Here is a 21278-nt window from a genome sequence, read left to right on the forward strand (position 1 = left end):
GAGCTATTAGGCTTTATACAAGAACATCAAAGAAAGTGATTTTTTTATTATGGGCTGCCGTGAATCAAGAGAAAAACATTTATTTGCTCCTTTCTCCGTTATCTTTTCTGTTGGCAGTAAAACACATGACGCCATGGGAGGTAAAGCGTTGGTCATGAATGAATGAGATAGATGTCTGTGCTTTGCGGTCTGGAGCCAGCGCCTGGCTCGTATCGTCCGGCAATTCCGCAGTACACCTGTGCTAGTCGTTTAGCCCGGCGAAGGTAAAACGGCGCTGTTATGTTCTCACCCTTGGCAAACTTTGTACGGATTAATGTTAAATATGCAACGAAAATAGTAGGGTTTCACTCATTGTTTCCAGGTCCGTCGACAGTAAATACGACGGTTAAGACAATGGGAATAAAATTTAATTATGCTTCTACCTCGTCCCTGTTGGCTTTTACATTATTTTTATGGTTAAAAAGAGGAAAAGGTCTCATTCTCTTTTTAATATAACCAACTTCATAAAAATAATGCACGTTTTTAGAATGCCTTCTGACTTTTTATGTGTTATCAGCCTAACGAATTAAAGAAAATCATGTCGAATTATTTATATATTTATTTATACTGATGGAAAAAATAAACACACCACCCTTAAATTTTAACGTATTTAGGTTTATTCATAATTTGCAGTGTAAAAATAATATGGTTAAAAAGAAAATGTTTATTACCTAATTTAAAAAAATACTGCATAAAGAACAAAAAAACAGAAAAAAAACTTTTTGTCCCCTATAATACTGAGTATTTCCACCTTGCAAGAACCAAGCATGTTAAACGCCTTTGCATTCCTCAGAAAAACTTCACGCTTTCCAATTTTTGTACCATGAAGTTATAAAACAATCAATTAAAGTGGTTGTCAGATGTTTTGTTGAAGTTTAGGAGATGATTATTCTGAAGTTTTTATCTCATCCCTGTTTAGCATTTCTAAATATTGCTACCCTTTAAGAAGAATTTTATTTTGGAATTATCATTTAATAAAAAACAAAAATTAAAAAAACTTGCAGGTTTCGAGATTACTCAAACGCGTTAAGCGGGTAACACACCCGATGCAACGCTACTCTATGAAAAAACCAAAGTCCATTTTTCCATAGGGTGGTCATCGGCAGAATATCGAGTATCCCGGTGGCCCTCTAATTATTCTTAATTGTACATAGTTTAGCATGTGAGTACACCAATAATTGTATTTATTAAGTAGTTATTGGTGAGTGAATGAATATGGATTGCAGTATGTGAAGGGTGCAGTGTGTCCCAGGTCATTGCAACCGTAAGTGCCAAATGCATTGTGTTCCGGCGAAGCCTAGCTATTAGAATAAAGTATTGAGTAAAAAAATCATAAACGAATCGCGACCGTTAAACCCCTTTGCATTTCTTGGAAAATATGTCTGATAAAATCATGAGGAATACCTTCTCATTCATAAAGAACAGCTGTTTCCAACTCTTCTAAAGCGTTAGGACCTGCGTTTCGCCGTCTTACTCGTCGCCTAATTTTGTCCCTAATGTGTTCGATTGAGTTTAAATGCGGACTTCGAGCAGGCCTCACCAAGCACTCAATTCCAACCTCTTTCAAGTATCGGCAATACGTGCGTTATGTGGCCTGGTATTCCTGCATTAGCTAGAATCTCTCAACGATGTGGGGGGCAAATAAATGGCATTGTCTTGCAAATGTCTTCGATTATGTCTTGTAAGAACCCCTGTGAAGTTTCCTCGCACAACAACCAATTCCGTCCGGGCGTCCAAGGAAATAACCCACCATGAAATGCCACTTGAGAAACCATACAGCATGGGGCTTTCTTTTTGAGCATCTTCATATGAAATTACGCCCATCTGAAAATTTGAGGCCAACACTCATCTGTAAAAGGAACTCGTCTCAAATTTTCAAATGTCCAATTCACACGTTCCCTTGCTAATTAAAGCCTGGCCATTTTTTGTTAGCAGAGGTAAGATGAGGTCCACGAAACTACGAAACAGATTTCTTATCTCATTTCCCGTAATGCTGCGTTCTCTGGTCTATAGTCCTAAGTCGAACTAGTCCTGTACGTGTGTGAAGGGTGAAGTGTGAAGCCCTGTTTTCTTAAGCCCGGAAGAACCTTCCTCTTGGAGAATGATTTACACTGAGTCTCCTGGCGACTTCAAGCTGGTTGTATGCTCAACAATGTTATGACCCTGACACTGTCATACTCACATGCTTAACAGGAGCCATTGAAAAAGTTTAATATTAAGAATAATTTTCAATTAATTAAGGTTTTCAGTTGGGATAAAAAAGACAGTGTCACGAAGTTTTATCTCAACTAAAACCCTTAATTAATTGAAAGATATTAATTGGTCAAGCAGACCACGAAAACTAGTGAATTTAATAAGAATAATATCAACTGGAATCAACGAATAAAAATATTAACAGAAAGCGATCTTTAGACTTAGCAGAATAGACGGGCATAATGCTACTTTTTGTGCAAATGGGATTAATCAGGGCAAAAATAAATAAAGGGGAAGTATATACACATTAATTACTGTGTATATGTTTTTTCACTACGATAGCTACTAATACCTGCAGCTTATGTAGAAAGATAATGGATTTAATTTTAAACTAAATAAATCGAGTGTATGATATGGTTACAGGGACTACAAGCAGGACACTCCAACCATTGAACGCCCGTTCCAAGTGACACCAACGATCTTAGCAGTTAGGAGCTTGCAATGTCATGTCAAAAAGCCGTCGCCAGCTAGCAGTATATAAGAACCAACTTCTTAAAACACATCTTCAATATATCGCGCTGTTAAGCAACCCACGATGAAGATCATGTTTGTGCGACCCTCCACATAAATGCGTGCCCAAACCATCACCACTCCAAAGCTTCTCCGGAGTGAAAATGTTGCGTGGATATAATCGCTCTTCTGTTCTTCTCCAACCCTTCTCATCCGAAAAATAGTATTGTTATCCAATCTTCCTCAGACCAATTGATGTGATTTTTTGCGAAACTTAAGTAAGTTGTTGTGGGCCTTGTCAGAAGGTATCAGTGGTAGGCCTTCTCGCACGTAAACTGACATTAACATTTCTAACTTCTTGATCGTTGCTCGATCTCTTCTTGATAGAGTATTGATTACGGCGTACATTTTAAACAATAAAACTATCACGTTTTTGAGCAGTAACACGATGGCGACCTTATCCATGTCTTCTTCAGTAACCTCCAGTATCTTGGCGATGGAATTCACTTCGGACGGTTGTTCTGGGAATGTTAAGCATCCTGGCCACATCGCTCGACTTCTTCCATCTTCAAACAATGCTATGATTCTAGCCGAATTTGTATCACATAAAACCATCACTAATCAAATTTTACACTTAAAAATGGGACAACGTAAAAATATCAAACTACCGAACGAAGCTTTACAGAAAAACTTGTTCACCACCTATACACCAAATATATTGAACATCCAATTGTAAACGCGAGTGCTATTTACCTCTCAACCTTTAAAACGGACTAAATATTAGGGGTATTCACGATCTCTGTGTTAACCCTGTTAACTCTGTTAGGTCCTGTTAGATCGAGAAAAATGATGACGCAGACTTTTAAAAATTTACATTGTTCGATCAACAGGCCAGGGCCAATGTTATATGTTAGGTCGAAAATGTAGTCATATTGCTATCCGTTAGGGCGTAGGTAACCAACATGGCAGCCATGAATTTAACAACTGTTTCTTGTTTACACGTACTTTTATCCTTAAATACGAATTAATTTTATCAGACCAATACATTTCTTTTGTTAATTTCTGACCTGACCTTATACTCTCATTCATAGTTGATACACCCCTCCCCTCTTCTAACGTTGTAGGCTGTTAGAGGTTAGGATATAAGTTGGGTATGTCGGCACGAACTGTTGCATGTCATTTGTTACTACTTTTCAAGAACATAGATAGTATTTTGAGTGAAAGAGTTGATTAATTTTCCTTTTTTAGCAACTTCTGGCAACTTACAATTTAACACAAAACAAAACCATACAACAACAAGCCGCAAGGACTGTTACAGCTTTATTTTTGCTTCTACCACTCGCCACGCGCAGCATTGCGGAAAAATTAATGTTTAACATGTTAAGAAAAGAAGGGGGCGTTCACGATCTTACTGGACATTTCTCTATTCGAGTTAACATGAGTTAACATCTAACAAACATCGTGAATACCCCTATTGTTGTAAGATAATCAATCTTTTTTAGCTTCTAAGTGTACTAAAGATGAGCGAGCATGAATTGCATGGAACAGTTTAAGATGAGATTCCCTTAGATTGCATTGAGTTCTGATGAGTACATTGTAGACCGTCCCACATGGTGTTTTAAAACGGGTGATTGCATTTCGGGTTGCAGGAACAAGGATGACTTTGATTGTACACCTAGATGACTAAATGCATTCGTCGTTCTGATTTCATTTCCGCTGTAGAACCGAGTGATTAAGTGATGACTTCTAACTTAGGAGCTCTATCATTGAATAGCATTTCCATTCGATGACTTTTCGTTTTGTTTTTCTTTTAACTTGAATTATCCCATTATTTAAGTATTGCGTTTCGCGTTGATTTTTGCTCTACTTCTAAAGATCAGATAACTTTGGTCTAACGTCTTATCTCGATTTCATGTTTAGGCCTGAAAACCAAACATTTAAACTTTCGCGTAAACAATTCGTGCTACTGCTTCCCCCACTGAGTTGACCTACCTTAATCATTGCGAGTAGTTTATTCAGTAAACTAATTTTCACGTTACACAGTCTAGTAATATCTAAGTTAATTAAATTTTTTTGTTATAATTATATCACTGTAAATATTCACCTACTCATAGCTGTTATCGATTATTATTTTTGTTATTTGTTATTTTTAAATTAAAATTCAATCCTGCTTCAGGACGTTAGCAAATATCTGAATCCCCTCTTCTGATCTTGGTAGAAACAGGGTTGTTTTATTGTATATAGTGGTGGTAGTTTTGTTTCCCTAGCGCACGTTGAGAGTGAATGTATTCACTAGCGTGAGTGTGTAGCGAGGATGGCACTATATGGCAGAATATAGTGTTTTCCATCGACCCTCAATTAGGTCAGTTATGTGTCACGTGTGGGTGATGGAACAATATCGAGTACTCCACTTCCTTGAGTGAATGAGATGTAAATAAGAAGGAAGGAAGCATTTCAGGTTGAGTGAGAATTGAATGAATTTAGGAACTGATTGGGGCTGAAATGATCTAGCTGTTGACATCACCCAGTGCCTTACGAAGGTCTGACTCGGACTGACCCGGGGTGGGTGATTCTCGAGGCCTACCGGAAATTTATTACAAATTTCAAAAGCAGGAATTACCGTTGGACTGCAAGAAGTAATAAGCTCTACTCTGTCTATACAGGTGTATGCAGATTTGAGCTTATATAAATCTGTAATCCGTGACAGCATGAATTTGAATTGATAAATATCTACCTGCAGTTGTAGTAATCATTATCATCTTTTTATTGTGAAATTACTTTTATACAGTGAAAAAATAATAAACATGAGTTCACATTATAATGTGCCGTTATAGAGCTCAATCCATCCATGTGCTTGTCATCCTAATTTTGTTTTGGTCAGTACTTCTTAGTTGTATGTAAAGAATCAGGGATAAAGCAAATTGGGGGGGGGGGGAGAAAAAGACTTAGTTCTCAAGTATTCGTGAAATATGTTCAATTCTATGAATTTGATACTACTTCTAATGTTTTACGCTATTAACAATTATCGATATATACTAAAAACAGTGGAAATTATGGCATTAACCGTAAAGAATTCATGAGTGAGCTTGATAAAATCGACGAAATCAACCACCATTAGGGTCCATACATTTATGGACTCTATTATGCTCGTCCGACGTAATACTCCTCGAAAGCTTGACGAATGACCGGGGTGTTTCTTTTTCTTTCATATTCATGTAATCCCTGATTTTTTTTAAAGGATGTAACTCAATCAATCATATGTAGAACGATTTGGGTCTTAACTAACGTGACTTTACTATGGATTTGCTATGCTTTTTTATTGTTTGTTTGTTTTTTGGTGTTTGTTTATTTGCTATTTCTGATCATTTTTGAGGTTTCTTTTTGAATGATCATTGTTTGTGAATGTCGAACTATACTCATATACACATATGTGCTTAAGCTCCGTCTTTGTACTAGCCCAAACTCATTACGGGAAGTGCACCTCAGCTGAAATATTTTCCATCAATGCTTAGGCCGAAGAAAATCTTAAAAGAGATCACTGACAAAGAAAGAAGAAAACCTCATATGATGAGATAGCCAAGCAGCTATTAAAGCATTATCAAGTAGAAAAATCACATCAAAACTAGTCAGCGGATGTATGCAAAATTTCCAAAACCTGAGGAAACACAATAACCTGATGACATGAGTGCTCATAATAATATTGCTGTTTTCACTATCGTAATAGGGCCACAGAAAATGGCGAGGGACCAATGTTCACATATCAAAACGGCGAAAATAGGAAAACCAAAATAATCAAAAAAGATCAAAGTCAATAAAATATAATTGTGTTCGAAAGGAGGAATAATTTCGCCTCTCCTGTGGAATGTGCAAATGGACGACCTCATAAGCATAGTAAATTTAAGGGGAAAGCTATGCAGATGGCATTGTTAAATTAACTTAAAATTCGCCTAAACGTTAATAGAACTCACTCAAAGAGTATCAAACATGATGGAACAATGATGCTCATAACGAGGACTTAAGATAACCCCTTAGAAACTACACTAATTGCATTCATCAGGAAAAGAAATATAGAAATATAAGGCCAATGTGTCTATAAAGAAATGACTCAATTATAACCGAGGTTAAATAACTAGAAATAATCTTTGACAATACGTTAACCTGGGACAATACCTGCATTACATCATATCAAAAATAAAATATCACTATTGACCAGGAGAAGAACTCTAGGCAAACCTTGGAGACTAAAACCAAAAATGACCCATCGGTTATATAAAAAATAACACCCCCCCCCCAAATAACCAACGAATCACTAATCGGGTGGACCAAAGCTCGAGAAAGCTAGTCTGCTCGTGGAAAAAATGAAAAACAAAGATAGAACGATTTAGCAAGAGTGAGGATAGGCCACACCTGTCCCACACATGGCCATTTGCTGGGGGACGGCCTACAGAAATGTTGCCCAGAGTGTGAAGAGCAAATGAGACGTTTGAAATTACAGATAAAATTGTGGTCTACCCGCAGATGAAAAAAAATTTTGATGCATAGCAGTGACTACCGTTTTTGTTTTTGAATATTTGCGAGTAGTAAAAGTGTATTACTTCGTATAATCTGTATCTTTGCATTTGGTAATATGCTAATAAATGTATGCATTTATTAGTGAGAATGTTGAATAAATTGGTATGAATGGGAACAGGTCGATCTACAGGATATCCAAATACGTTGACGGTCTGTTATCTAGGCCTTGTTTTTGGCATGAATGTAAGGAGTTGTCATCGGCGGAATATCAAGTACCCCGGGGGCATCCTTCCTATTTTTAACTGCATATAGGAATTTATGTATTTAAGGAGAAATGCTTGTATTTATTAGCGTGATTGATTATATATAAGAGTACGTGTGATGTAATTAGTTATTGGTATGAGTGAATTGAATTGTTGGTATGTTCTTATATGTGAAGGATACAGACGTGTTTGAAAATGCAGAGAAAGAAAATGTGAGAACCACCTATGGCCTAGCTGTTTGGTGGTAAAAAAAGCTAGTCAACATTAGCCAGCATTTAAAAATTAGCAGACTAAACAAAACAGGGACAAGAAAACAATCACTCAGTTACACGAGAAACTCTGCTTAATCCAGTTTTACTAGAAATATTTATACAAGGAGAAGCTAGCAAAATCTCCCTTAGGCTCCAGAAGTAATCAAACTGGAACTAAATATTTCGAGCTCAAAAGAGTAATCAATAGAATCAGCAGATACCCGATGCTATCTTAGGTATGAGAGCAGAAAGGAATTTTGGATAAAAGGAAGACCCACGGGCCAGAGTAGGACCAGCAAGAATATACATAAGTCCTGAACTTGGATTAAAAAAAGATACACTCTTGGGTCGCTACACACAGTAAACTTATGCTAAAACTTCATCAAAACTGGTAAACTCACTGCTACAGTTAAAGAGGTCTAAACTTAGTGGAGTGATAGGTCTATTTACCGGTCTGAGAAAACATCTACACAACTCGCGTATATTCAATAATGACCCCGTTTTTAGGTTGGACGATGAGGAGGAAGAAACAACTACCCATATTAACTTTGAACGTGAAGCAATTGCTTAATGGGGACACCCTCGGATACCACGAGAACCTAAGGAGAAGAAATGTAGCATAGACAATGTTCCAATATTACTTAAGAGAAGGATCGAGTCAATTTCACGTTGGCATAAGTAGTACATTGACGTAAATGCTAAACACTAGATGATATCCAGAGTAAACCGATGCACGTCTTCCGAAAACATTGCATTCAGAATTGGAGAGTCTGAATAGTCTTAAAAATAAAATTTAGATGGAATTTGTAGAGTTTTGCCGTAGAGCACAATAATTACTACTTTTGGAATAAATGTGCATAAATTTCCTTGCATTTTTCATAATGTGTATCTAGAACGATACTCTACAATCTATGTTCATTCATGATTAAAATTAGGTTGAAATGGTGTATCTACCCCTTGAGTAGGATTTACGTTAAAATTGTCTAAATGAGGATAGATTTTTTTAAAAAACTTTTAATTAAAAATGACCCTTAAGACTCTCTTAAATAATACCCTTGTCTTTTATCCAAATTTTTAATTAGTTATTTGATATTAATGATAGTTATTATGATAAAATTGTTCACCCTGTTGGCAGTAATTCAGACGAATAAACAATTGTCAGCATTATAGGGTAAAGATTTCAGTGCTGGAGCGGATGCGACCGTAGTTGTCATTGATCCTGCTGCTGAATCACTATCTGCAATATCTGGGGGGACTATCTTCACGCGAAGACCGGTCGGAAGAGGAAAAAGGAGCAAGAACAGGTTGCGGCACAGCGTTGCCAAGTGGTACCCGGTGTTTCTGTTTCACATAGGATCATCCCAGTTCTTCGTAACGATTTGAACGCGCGGTCAGGAAAGACGTCGAGGGAGGTTGAGAATGTCAACATCGGCTGACGACGCGATAAAGATGAGATTAAATTTTAAATTTGAAGATAAGATAAAAAGATGAGAAATCTCCCGGAACTCCTCGGTGGTAGAAGCCCTTCGAAGGAGCTTTGGGGTCAAATGTTTCATAATCCGAGAGGCTAATTTGTAAGACAAAAACAACCTATTAGACTCTTCTATTCAATGTTTTTCAGGTGTTTTGGAAAATAAAACTCGTTATTTAATGATTTACAAGGAAATGCTATAAACTACAGAGATAGACCAGAAGTCAAAAGGTTAAGTCAAATTATTTTCCTCTTTTATAATATTTTCTAAATATTTCATTTTATTAAATCTTTTAAGAGATTTCCCGGGTTTTTTAAATTCATGTTTTTAGTCACCAATAAGGTCAATTTGGAATGAAAACATTCAGTTCCTTTGTGGAACGCATCCCCTTCATCAGGACTTTGAAACTATTATTAATAATTTACAAAGATTAGGAGGTTAAAAGTTCAACATATTGATTAGGAAATATTTAAGCTGATAGAAATGATAAAGATGGGGTGAGGTATGTGGTTCAACTACTCTAAATATATTTCTTACTGTTGGTCGTTTTCTAAAATCCGGATTTCAAGCATTAACCGCTCATCGTCAGGTTGAAGGAGTTACAAAAGTACATCAACATGAGTTGTGTGACAAGACAATTCATGTCGAGAGACGTCTTTGTAACTCCTTCACCCTGATGATGAGCATTCAATGCTTGAAATCTGGATCGTTGATAATAACAAGGTAAGAACTTATCTTTTAAAGTAGTATTTTATCTTATGAATTAAACCTTTTCAAACGTGTGGTGTTTGGTGGCCGTTAATTAATGAATATTTGGAGATCGTGAGATGCGGTCTGGTGAGTCGTAGGTTTAGAAAAACGTTATCTTTATCGTGCCAACGTTTTGATCTTTATTGAGATCATCTTGAGGGCTCAAAGTGTTTTTGTCTGTGTAGGTATGTCGATTGTGTGTCAACACGAGCCCTGAAGATGATTTCAATAAAGATCGAAACGTTGGCACGATAAGGAAAATGTTTTTTTAAACCCTACGTCACACTAGATCGCATTTCACGATCTCCAAATAAACTTCGTACCAAAACTTGTCTAAAGTATTACCATATGTCTAGGAATAAACTGAACTTTCCTTTTTTTACATTACAAAACTTTCTGTATAATACCAGTGATTGTATGTATCTGATCTACGGTTGAATGCTTGGTTCTGAATCGAAACTGGAGACTTTGGTACAATGTTGAGTTTCTCAATGAATTTGAAACGTTTTCAAATAATTTTGAAATAAATGGGAGCAATGATATGCCGCAGTACTATGTTACTTTACTAGTGGTTTACCTGATTTTGCTGTCATGATCTCAGCAACTTTCCAGACATTTGGGACATACCTAAATCTCGTTGACGCATTAAATAAATTCGTCAATTTCAACATACGTTTTTGGAAATTATTTCTAAATTTTTCGTATTATCAGGTCGAATCCTGGAGCTTTCCTGAAATTTAGATTGGGTTTTATTCTTTAAGGCCATTTCCCTCAGGGTAAAATAACTACTTCTCTTTTTTGTATAGATTGTGTCAGAAAGTTATATTTATTGCCACCAACAATTAATAGTTGGATGCTAGTTTTTTAATACATTTAATATCAAGTAATTGATATTCATATTTTCGCGATTTAATGTGGTGTGTGCCAATGCTCTTTTGACCCACTGTAGACCTGTAGGATAAATTCAATCTCGATTTTCCATAACAGAAATGCTTAAAATAAATATTGATTTCTCCATCTCGATTGTGTCCATAATTTACTGAATAATTTCACAAACAGAGCCACGTAGTTTCATGTAGAAAAAACAAACAATAAAGTTCTTTCGAATAATAAAAGTCATTATGGTTAAGGCAGAATACGATTTAAAATTAATACAGTAGTAAAAACAAAATTATTACGGAAACACTATCCGATCGTTTGTGAATGAAACTATTAATAAAACAGTACTATTATCTGAGGTGTAATAAAACAGGAAGAACAGGATTAAAATAACTGCGCTCCTGATTATCCTGGAAAGAACGTTCATGCATTCAAGGTTTCAATTTAGGTTACGGTACCTCGTGGGAATGCGGGCCAGGCTTCCGTCCGAAGTCAGAGCTGCTAGGACAACCGGAGCCGAGTGAACCGGTGCCAAGGACCAAAAGAACCGGTCCAAGAAGATCTCCGGGCCCTCTTCTCGACGAAATCGTCCTTAAGAAATAATTAACAGATTGTAATTCGTGTAATATCAGTTAATTGACCGTAGGACTCGTAACTGTATTTAATGGTGATGGCGAGAAACTCTAAATATCGGTTTTCATTCCGACTCCACTGGCTCTTTTTTATCTTTAGCTCCATATTCGCCTTTCACTCACGGACAGGCACCACGAACCCTCTCTCTCTCTCTCTCTCTCTCTCTCTCTCTCTCCCTCTCACTCACTCACTCACTCACTCACTCTCTATCTATCTATCTATCTTTCTCTCAAACACATGCACATACACATTCTGTCACTCCCTCTCTTTCTTTCATTCTTAATCCCTATAGTTCTCCTTTTCCGGAACTCTTTCTTCCTCTATACCTTCTGTATATCACTCCCCTTCTCTCTCATTCTTTCGCATTCCTTTTCTACTTCTTCTCTTCTTCCTCCACAATAAATTTTCACCGCTAGGTCATCTATCTATCTCTCTCTCCTTCACTCTCTTTCTCTCCGTCTCACTCACTCTCTCTCTCTTTCTCGCCCATTCTCTCTCCCTCTACTTCTCGTTCTTTTTCTCTCTTTCCCTCTCTATCTATCTTCTCGTTCATTTTTTACCGCCTTTGTTCATTTGGCTATACTTACTTTATTTTCCTTTTTCTCTCTTGCCCAATTGCCTCTTTTTCTTTGTCCCACTTCAATCTATCATTATTCTCGATATTTTCATTTTTTTAATTTTGTCATTTTCTCTCTTTTACTCTATCTCTCTTTCTCTCTCTCTCTCTCTCTCTCTCTCTCTCTCTCTCTCTCTTTCTCTCTCTTACTCCTCTTTTTCATTTTTATCGCCTTTCATTATTTTACATATTTTCCTTTTCCTTTTACCTATTCTCGTGCCCAATTGCTTATTTTTCTTACTGTTCCACATAATATCCATCACTATTCCAGAGATTTTAGTTTTTTAATGTTTTTTGTTTTGTTCTTCTCTCTCTCCCTCTCTTTCTTTCCCTTTCACACTCCTTTGCTAGTCCATCTTTACGTCACAATACCCACCCCATCAGGACATAGACCCTTGCCATTCCCTCTCTCCTCCTCTCTCCACAGCTACAATGTTTGTAGTTGTAATAAAACGACAGAAAACAAAATAATCTACGACGGTGTGCGAACAAAATAACAAGTTCGAACGACACCATAAGAGTAGCACCACACTTTATTCCCTGAAGATGACCTGAATAAAGGTCGAAACGTCCGCATTTAAACGAAAAGGTGTTTTTCTAAAATACTTTATTCCGGACCGTCCTCACGACTTCATCAAATTACAATCTAGGACGTTAAGCAGTGCCTGTGAAACTTTTCGGTTTCAATTAATTTCAGTTCTATCTAATCACTTTGTTTCTCAGATCGAATAAAACAATCAAATTAACAGTTTTTTATTTTGTATCCCACCAAACAACATAGGGTATATTTTTCTACTTACAACAGTTTCTATTGATTAAAATTTAAATAAAAACATTATAAACTATCGAAATGATAAGACAGGCAGTACGAATGTGGCAAGAAATAAATAGAAAATAAAATGGACACGCTTGCTGATAAGAGTCTCAGTGTGATATTCAAAACGAGCCTTGGGCGATGACAAACCAGATGTTCTTTGTTTTAAAAATCACATCAGTAAGTAGTGGTTCATTATATTAGATTAGTTATTTATGTTAGGTTTATAGTGGACTAGGACCAGCCTTGATTGCATCCGGTGGACCTGTTTATCAATTATTAATGGTCGGTGAGCCCGGTTCCGGCAATACCGCACTATACATTCCCAAATGCGTTGAAACACCTGTTGTTGAAATCGTTAATTTTTTAAATCTTCAAAGGATCCCCGTATAAATTTTAACAAAGCGGATAGAAAAAATTGCCTGTTTTGTTTCATTTATTTACGCTGTCGACTCGCCCTTCTATTTTATCTTCTCTTCTTTCTTTGCCATTTCTTCAACCAAGTTTTCCCCTTTTCCTTGACAAACCTGGCGGGCTGAATTGTATAGAAGTCTTGAACTTCTCTTTTATGAGAAATCGTTATAAAAGTTTTAAAACACTTGTCGCAGTTGTTGCAAATGATTGATAAGTAGAAAGTACAAAACCTTCCAGTTCTCTTTTTTTATATATCTGTAGTCCTATATGGCGTGCTCCTGGATTATTTATGGATATTTTCTTTCTCCAGAAAACGGTATAATACCTAACAATCCGAGCTTTGTTCTGAGCTTTGACATCACTTTCATTTAACGAACAATTCATGAACACTTTTTTATTTGTATTATGTAAGAATGTTCGAAGCGATTTTTCAAAAGGAATACCTTTATATTTAAAAAATGTAAAATTGATGATTGAACCGTTGATTCATGAATTGTTAAACCAAGGGAAATGTTTCGTTCTTCTGACGGAGAAATGTTTCAACTGTTCATTTTTATCTTTTATAAATTTCCACCCTTTTCCTAATCTTCCAGTTTGACTGACAACAATAAAAACTTCCCGACATCGCGTCGTACTATATTATATTAAATTATAAATGGCCAATTATACACGGTAGCTAATTAATTGAAATTCTAATCCCTGGTCGTAATCTCTTTCAAAGTTCATAATCCGAATTATGAGTCGAGTTGACTTTTAACAAAATCAGTGATGAAAATCCACCAACATTGGTAGTTTAATAGCATTTTGTTTTTAAAGAGGGTATTTTTTTCTTTTTACCCATTCCACGCGGACTTTCAGGGCATATGTCTGCGAATGAATAATGTAAAATGTGTGCGACAAAAACATGACGACGTGCACTTGAATTAAATCACGAGCCAGTCGACAACCATAGGATTTCGTTTTTTGTTATTTTGTCGTGTTCCGGGTCGGCAGAGAACTTCGCACCTATCAAGACTACTCTCGATAGGTGGCCGTCGGAGTATCGGACTCGAAGAAGAAGAGTCGTCCTCCAAAGAAGATGTGTTCCACCTAAGTGAAGGGTGCAACTCCTTGGCTGGAGAACGTGTACGAATGACACCCGATATGAGAATGGGCGTGAGCAGTGATTCTATCAGTATCATGGTCTACTCTTCCAATTTTTGTAGGAAGTATTGTATCCCTAGAGTTTTGAGAGAGAGAATGTATTTATTAGCGTGAATGTTTAGTCTGAGAGTGTCGATAGGGGGTGTATGTACATTCTTGCTATTTACTTACCATTCACTCATTGGAATACTTGATGTACCCAGAACACCCGGATATATTACGGAATATTGATTATCCCCGTCAATCCTAAGTTAGATTAGTTATATAATATGTGTTATGATGCAGGAATGTCGAATACTCCAGCAGCCCAGTTGAGTGAATGGTATGTGAATAGGAAAGAAAGTAGTTAAAGGTTTGGATCTAAAGACTGCGCGTCCCCTCTCGACTCTCTCACATTACACATTATTTCAGAATAAAGCTGGCAAGCTAAATTGACCTGACATCGGAGCCCAACCTCGATGGCTGGACGGATCAGACTGAGGTCTGACCTTGGACTGTCAACACCCGGGTCTGGAGGCAGGAGGAACGCGAGAATGATAAGCCCAACTCTGAACATCTGCATAAATATGTACCTACATGTCAAGATTTGCACTCGTACAAATCCAATTCAATATTTGTCAAGTTGTATTGATGTAATTTGTATCAAGTTTGTCTCTGATGGCCCTTGTCCGCTTAGTCTCGTTGTTTCCGTCTATGGCATCCTCAATGGTGGTTTTTTCTTCGTGAAATGCATCACATTATTTGAATAGTTTTATTGTCATTGAAGTAAATGGCACGACATATGGTAAACCATGCGAGGAATATTGTGAGGTATTAACATGGTTGATCATCTCCGATCATCTTGATACCTCCATTTAACTAGGCAGACAAGGAATGTCTCCATCAAGAGGATTTCAATGCAGAGAAAAACCCATCACTGAAGATGGCGAGAATATGCAACATACGTCAGACAGACTTTCAGAACAGAAAGGACCAAATACAGATGAGAAAAAATACAGTTTGTTTTCTCGTCTGAGGCTTAAATCTCCTCAGTAACACATCATCCTAGGTCCGATAATTATATATCTGTCAAACACGTTCCATTGGTGTCAAGACTTTAGTTTCCTGTCGTTCTGCTTATTAAAGACACAAACAGCGAGACTAGCCGAACCATAATCGGAACCGTCCAAACTGAACCAAGCCAGGAATCTGGCTATTTGAAAGAGAAATCGCCCAGTTTAATATTTTATTAATGTTTCCATGATTTTAAGTACCTCTTTAATCAAAACTTTCTAAATAGAAGTTCAATGGATTTGTCCATACTTTTCTAATATAAAAATGCTGTAATTAACAGGTAACGCGTGCTAAATAAAAACGCAATGAATTCTAAAGATTTCGCGCTATCTTTTACATTCAATGACTACCCTTAACCTACATAAATGAAAATTATATTAAAAATTATACATTCATGATGAAATCTTCAATCTTTCTTGTATTTAGCATAAAAAGAACAGACTGGAAATTACTACCACGGTGGGCTTACAGGCATTAGATGAATGGTAATGATTATTATATTTCTTTAAATGTACATTGTTAGAAACAAGTAATACTTTCATCGAAAAAAAAACTGAATACATCTGGCATTAATATGTACAATTTAATTATGTTTGATAACATCTCCAGTTATTAAGTAGCTTCCACTGCGCAATTTTCATTTCAAAAATTAACCAACTACATTATATTTTGTGGTTTTTGCGCAGTGTATGAATACATATGAAGATAACATTATAGCTAAAAGGCGACTTTGCCCCTTTTAGGATAATTTTATTGCAAAATAAGCAAATGTTGATGTATGTGTTATACTTTTCTGTCGACGTTTTGCCTGGACTATTTAATATGTAAGTACCGTTTCATTATTTATACGTAAACCTTCACGGATAATTTGATCCGATTGGAAATAATTAAAAGAGCAAGGGAAGGCAAATTTAGAACCATATGCTAGTATTTCCACAATATAAGATGGAAGCTGTTTTTTTGTTTTTATTTACGACTAGACTACTATCATTTGCTAAACATGAATTGTTTTCATGATTAATATTTCTACGCCCAGATATATTGGCATGTTTACAGATATTTATTTGAATAAATTTATTTTGGCATAATTTTTGTCTTTTATACCGCCGTTTGAATTTATTGCTTGGACTCATTTTTAAAAAAAATTGTCCCTATAAATTCACTAGTTTTCGTGGTCCGCTTGACCAATTAATATCTTTCAATTAATTAAGGTTTTTAATTGAGATAAAAAAGTTATTTGAAAGATATTAATTGGTCAAGCGGACCACGAAAACTAGTGAATTTAATCAGTTAAAATGAAGTATACCTTCACCAAAGCTCTCCGTGGCCATTTCATTTGTCGTCGAGAATCCAATCCGATTACACGACATTTGAAAAATGGCAAAAAGGAAGGAAAATTCAAAAGGTGGGGTTGAGATGGGAAGTTAGTGTCGAGTGGATCCAGGTCTCGACAGCTCAAGTGGTAGAGCAGCTGCATATCTAGCTAAAAATCGTGGGTTCGAATCCCGCTCGTGACATTGACTTTTTTATTATACTTTTTAAAAACCTTAATTAATTGAAATTGTCCCTAAATTTTTTACTTAAATATTTAAACATGCTAACCACAACAGTTTGTCATGCATATATATATAAATTCAATTTTATTTTGATGAAATTTTCACCTAATTTCACTGATTTTAATGTTGAAGTTGTTAAACGCTACATTTAAAAGTTTTATATTACACACTATTGTAAGTTGAAGTTATTCAATTTTTTCTGTATCCAAAGTTGTTAACATTATGAATATTTGGTTTCTTTAAAAATTTATTAGGAAAGAAATTGTTTTTTTTTTTTTTTTTTTTTAACTCTTTTTTAGAAATATTAACAGTTAATCAACACAGCAAGTTATATACTAGCATAATTATATCATAAATATATAAGATGATGACAATGCTAGGGAGCAGGTGTTGTTCCCAGAATTGTCATCGGCACTCTCTCCCACCCTAGAGATTTTGTAATCTTAGTAAGTAAAAGTTGACAATGTTGTTAGATTTTCCTGAAGGCATATCAGAGAAATTTGATTTAAATTCCCAGATTAAAAGTAACTATTTGTATATCAATAATCATTTGTATTTTCTTTGAATAATTTTTTTTTAACGGATTAAGTCAAAAGATATTGTTTAACTGGCGTAGTCGGAAGGTTGGACTTGGTCGAAAGTTATTGAACGAACATCGAGTAACTTTCCGTTTCAACGGTTAATCGACAATCGTACAATCAAAAATCTGTGAAGAGTTCAGTGCATATGAACTTAACTCTCTGACGACGACATCGAACTTAGAGACCCTGGGAACTAGGGAATAGGTCGTAGGAGCCCTCGTTTTCATGTAAAACAACAATTTAAAAAAGTCTCATTTAAATGTGTACTATTATTAACATAATCTTAAAAACAAAAAATTCTTATTAATAACTCTCCCAGAATTTAAAAGAGAATTTCTGCATATGTTCCTGGAATTCAATGGGACCCAACTTTTCTAACACGATTCATAGACATATGGTAAAAACTGGTTAACAAATTTACAGATACTAACCAACCAAATAACTTTCAAAATGCATACCTGCTTTCTTGTGTAAGAAGTAAAAAGGTCCTTCATCTCAAATGATTGAAAATAGTAACGTCTCAAACTGGGCAGATTTAAAAACTCCATTATTGGAGGGTTAAGCCGACAAAAGGGACGAGTATACCCTCCAGATTAAATCTCAAGACAATCGCAACAAAATGAAACACAAATGAGTTCTATGAACGAGTACAGAATTTGTTGAATTTACAAATAGCATATTTTAAATACCACAATCCCCCGACACCGACAGAGTTTTACATTGCTCCACTGAGGAGGAGGTTCATGAAGCAACACATTGCGGCGGGAACTTATTAGACCATAAAAACATGGAACATTGCGACATTGCAGACATCAACATAGTCACTAATTTATTCCGACTAATTCCACAAATCGAACAATGCCTGGCAATTTTTGCGAAACCTGACACTATTAAAACATTAATTCCGAGTGGCCGGGAAACGCATTAATTGAAAGAATTGTTCCTCAGAGACGCAGAAGGCAGCTAACTATTCTACGACTGAACGACCTCACGGGTCGAGCGGCTTAACCTTCCGGGAAAGATGAAGGACCTGAACATCATCGTTCATCTACGAAAATTAGAATCTGACGTACCGACCTTCACCCAAGAAAGCCCAGCCATACGTGTTAATCCCAGTCTTTGGACCATCCTTCTGAATATAATTCTACCCATCATACAACCCATAATCACGATCATTTTGTGTAGATTTAAGAAAAGCATGCTAGCCTAAAGTAACCACAGGTGTGTTTCGTTGCAAATGTGAAATAATACTTTAACTTTGGATAAGATCTCCAATATAAATCACTAAGGCGTTCAAATTTCTACTTTTTTTCCCCCTCTACCACGAGCTTCTAGGGAAGCTTTCTCATAAGGGAGGAGGAGTTATATACGAGTGTAATTATATTATTAAATAAATAAAGTGATGACAATGCCAGGATGCAGGTGCTGTTTCTACAATTGTCATCGGCACTCTCTCCCACCCTTCAGATTTTGTAATCTTTTTAGTTAACTAGTCTTAAATTAGGTTAGACTAATCAGAGCAATCTGATTTAGATTCCCTGGTTGAAGTAACTGAATGTATATCAGTAATAAGTTGTAATTTATTAATTGTATATTAATTTTTCTTGTCTTAAGATTTGGAAAAAACATGATTTTCCTTATCAAAACGATATTTGTTATTGTAATGTCCTTTTCTCATTATTAAAGTTTAAATGTATACATTTTTTCTTAAATTTTTGTTTATACGAACAGTGGTCAGGTTTGTTAAAAACTTAGAACAATAACAACCAGCTGTCTTGCATATATCGAATATATTTTGGGACACCCATGTCCCCTTTTCAGCGATAACTTTCGCCAGGCGGAAGGATGTATCGATATGTGAACTTCTGTGTGATTTGTATTTTAATAAAAGGTCTATGTAGGCAAAACCGGATGGAAAAAAGAAATCCACTTATCGTCTTAAGAAAGTTGAGAGGAGTGGTCAACAATGGAAGATTTCCACAGCGAAAACAAAGAGGGTTGTCAGTTTTCTTTTTGTTAGAAAAATGATTTATATCCTCAAGATTTCGAAATATTGTTGGCAATACATTTCACATGTTAAATTGAGGTCATTGTGACTGGTATTTTTGTTGAAAAATGGTCCTTAAAACCCATGTATCAGACACGCTACCAGCACTTCGGCACATAGCAACTGGAGAGGACTGTGTAAATATAAATTTAAAAATAAAGAGCAGAATGATAAGCGGGGAAAAAAGAAATCTGGGTCAATAATCATTCCTACTTCCATGAGCATCCGAAATCATGGCTTCGGTTGTCCAAGAAACACCTTCGACGGACGAGTATCCCGAGATTGTTAATGCGACGTTAATACCTGTGCCGCGGGGTTGGAAACGACGGGAGTTTCAGCTGTTTGTGGGATGGTAGGTGTTGCCCAATTGTTCAAGCAAGAGTCAGGGATGTAAAACTTCAGTCAAACATAGCAATCCTTCGGAAGTTGAGAACGGAATGCTGTTAGCTTATGAAGATAAAAATTTGCAAGCATTCGGATATTTTGATAACGCACCACCAACACTTCATTTTATTATTTTCGTTCGACAAATGCATCGTTTCTATTAATTTCAAAGGTGGGCCGCAAAGAAAGGAACAGTGAAGCTTTTCCGTCAAGGTTTTAGTAGAAATGATAAAGGTAGGATGGGTATAAATATTCATAATTTTAAAAGATGGCTCTTACCCACAGTTTTGTTGTTTTCAACTATCCGGATTTCCAGCTTAAAGCCCACCACCACCAGGTTGTAAGGCTGTAAGAGTAATAATCATCTATTCAAAAAGATTAGACAAGCTTTTATTGTCATGGATCAGAGATGTAAACAATGAGAAAGAATTTGGCCACTCTTGGAAATCCCAAGAACAAATATTTATATTAATTTTGAGAAGTGTCGGTTGAGAGAACGTTGAACAGAGACAACCAACCAAGCAAACATCTTTGTTTTTTTGAAGTTTTTTCGGATGATCTACGGAAGAGGTCAACACAGAGAAAAACTTCCTTTCGGTTTTCGCCGAGCTTTCGACAGTTTTTATACTGTCATCTTCAGGGCTTAAACCTTAATGGGGAAATAAAAAGACATGGTGTTTTTCCAGGAATCGCGTGTTTGTCGGCATAACGGAGGGTGAACCGAGTAAAAAGGAATACGAGAAAAGACCAGGGTGAGGAAAACATTAAAAAAAGTCAGAAACTTACGTGGCAAATGTGAATCGGTTCGACCAGCCGGGGAGATGTTACCAACTGGAAACAGGTGAGTGGTCGGCTTCGATCCAAGGGCGCGCGAAAACCTTTTTTCTTCGGGAAGGTTCCGTCGAAATTAATAACGCTACCGAATAGAAAAAAAAACTATTAATAAAATTTTTAAGTGTGAAATAATGAAAATGAAACTAGGTCAAGATATTGTAGAAATATAAAAAAAAAAAGAAATTGTATGGCGGAGCCAGATTGTAGGAAACGGAGGGCGGAAGAAAGGTTACGTACCTGTTCCATCTGACGTTTGCAGACCGGGTAGTATTCTGAAGAGATGGGAGCAGGGTTTCTTTTGAATTTCCCCGGGCGGCGTCCCCACCACGCCACG

At 36.3% G+C, this 21278-nt stretch overlaps 1 protein-coding gene and 1 long non-coding RNA gene across 4 annotated transcripts in view; one reads left to right on the forward strand and one right to left on the reverse strand.

The window, feature by feature from the left end:
- LOC106662758 (apoptosis-stimulating of p53 protein 1) overlaps positions 1–21278 on the forward strand; it is a 478897-nt gene that overhangs the window by 145713 nt on the left and 311906 nt on the right. The gene's annotated exons all lie outside the window — the stretch shown is intronic.
- On the reverse strand, positions 11236–21242 carry LOC112126356. The gene is made up of 3 exons (XR_002909925.1): positions 21182–21242; positions 20897–21026; positions 11236–11460 (listed from the first exon to the last, which is right to left on the reverse strand). It is a non-coding gene; the product is annotated as an uncharacterized LOC112126356 (long non-coding RNA).

Source organism: Cimex lectularius, unplaced genomic scaffold (genome assembly GCF_000648675.2).
Source record: "Cimex lectularius strain Harlan isolate CLEC.00 unplaced genomic scaffold, Clec_2.1 scaffold45, whole genome shotgun sequence".
In the NCBI taxonomy this organism is placed as follows: domain Eukaryota; kingdom Metazoa; phylum Arthropoda; class Insecta; order Hemiptera; family Cimicidae; genus Cimex; species Cimex lectularius.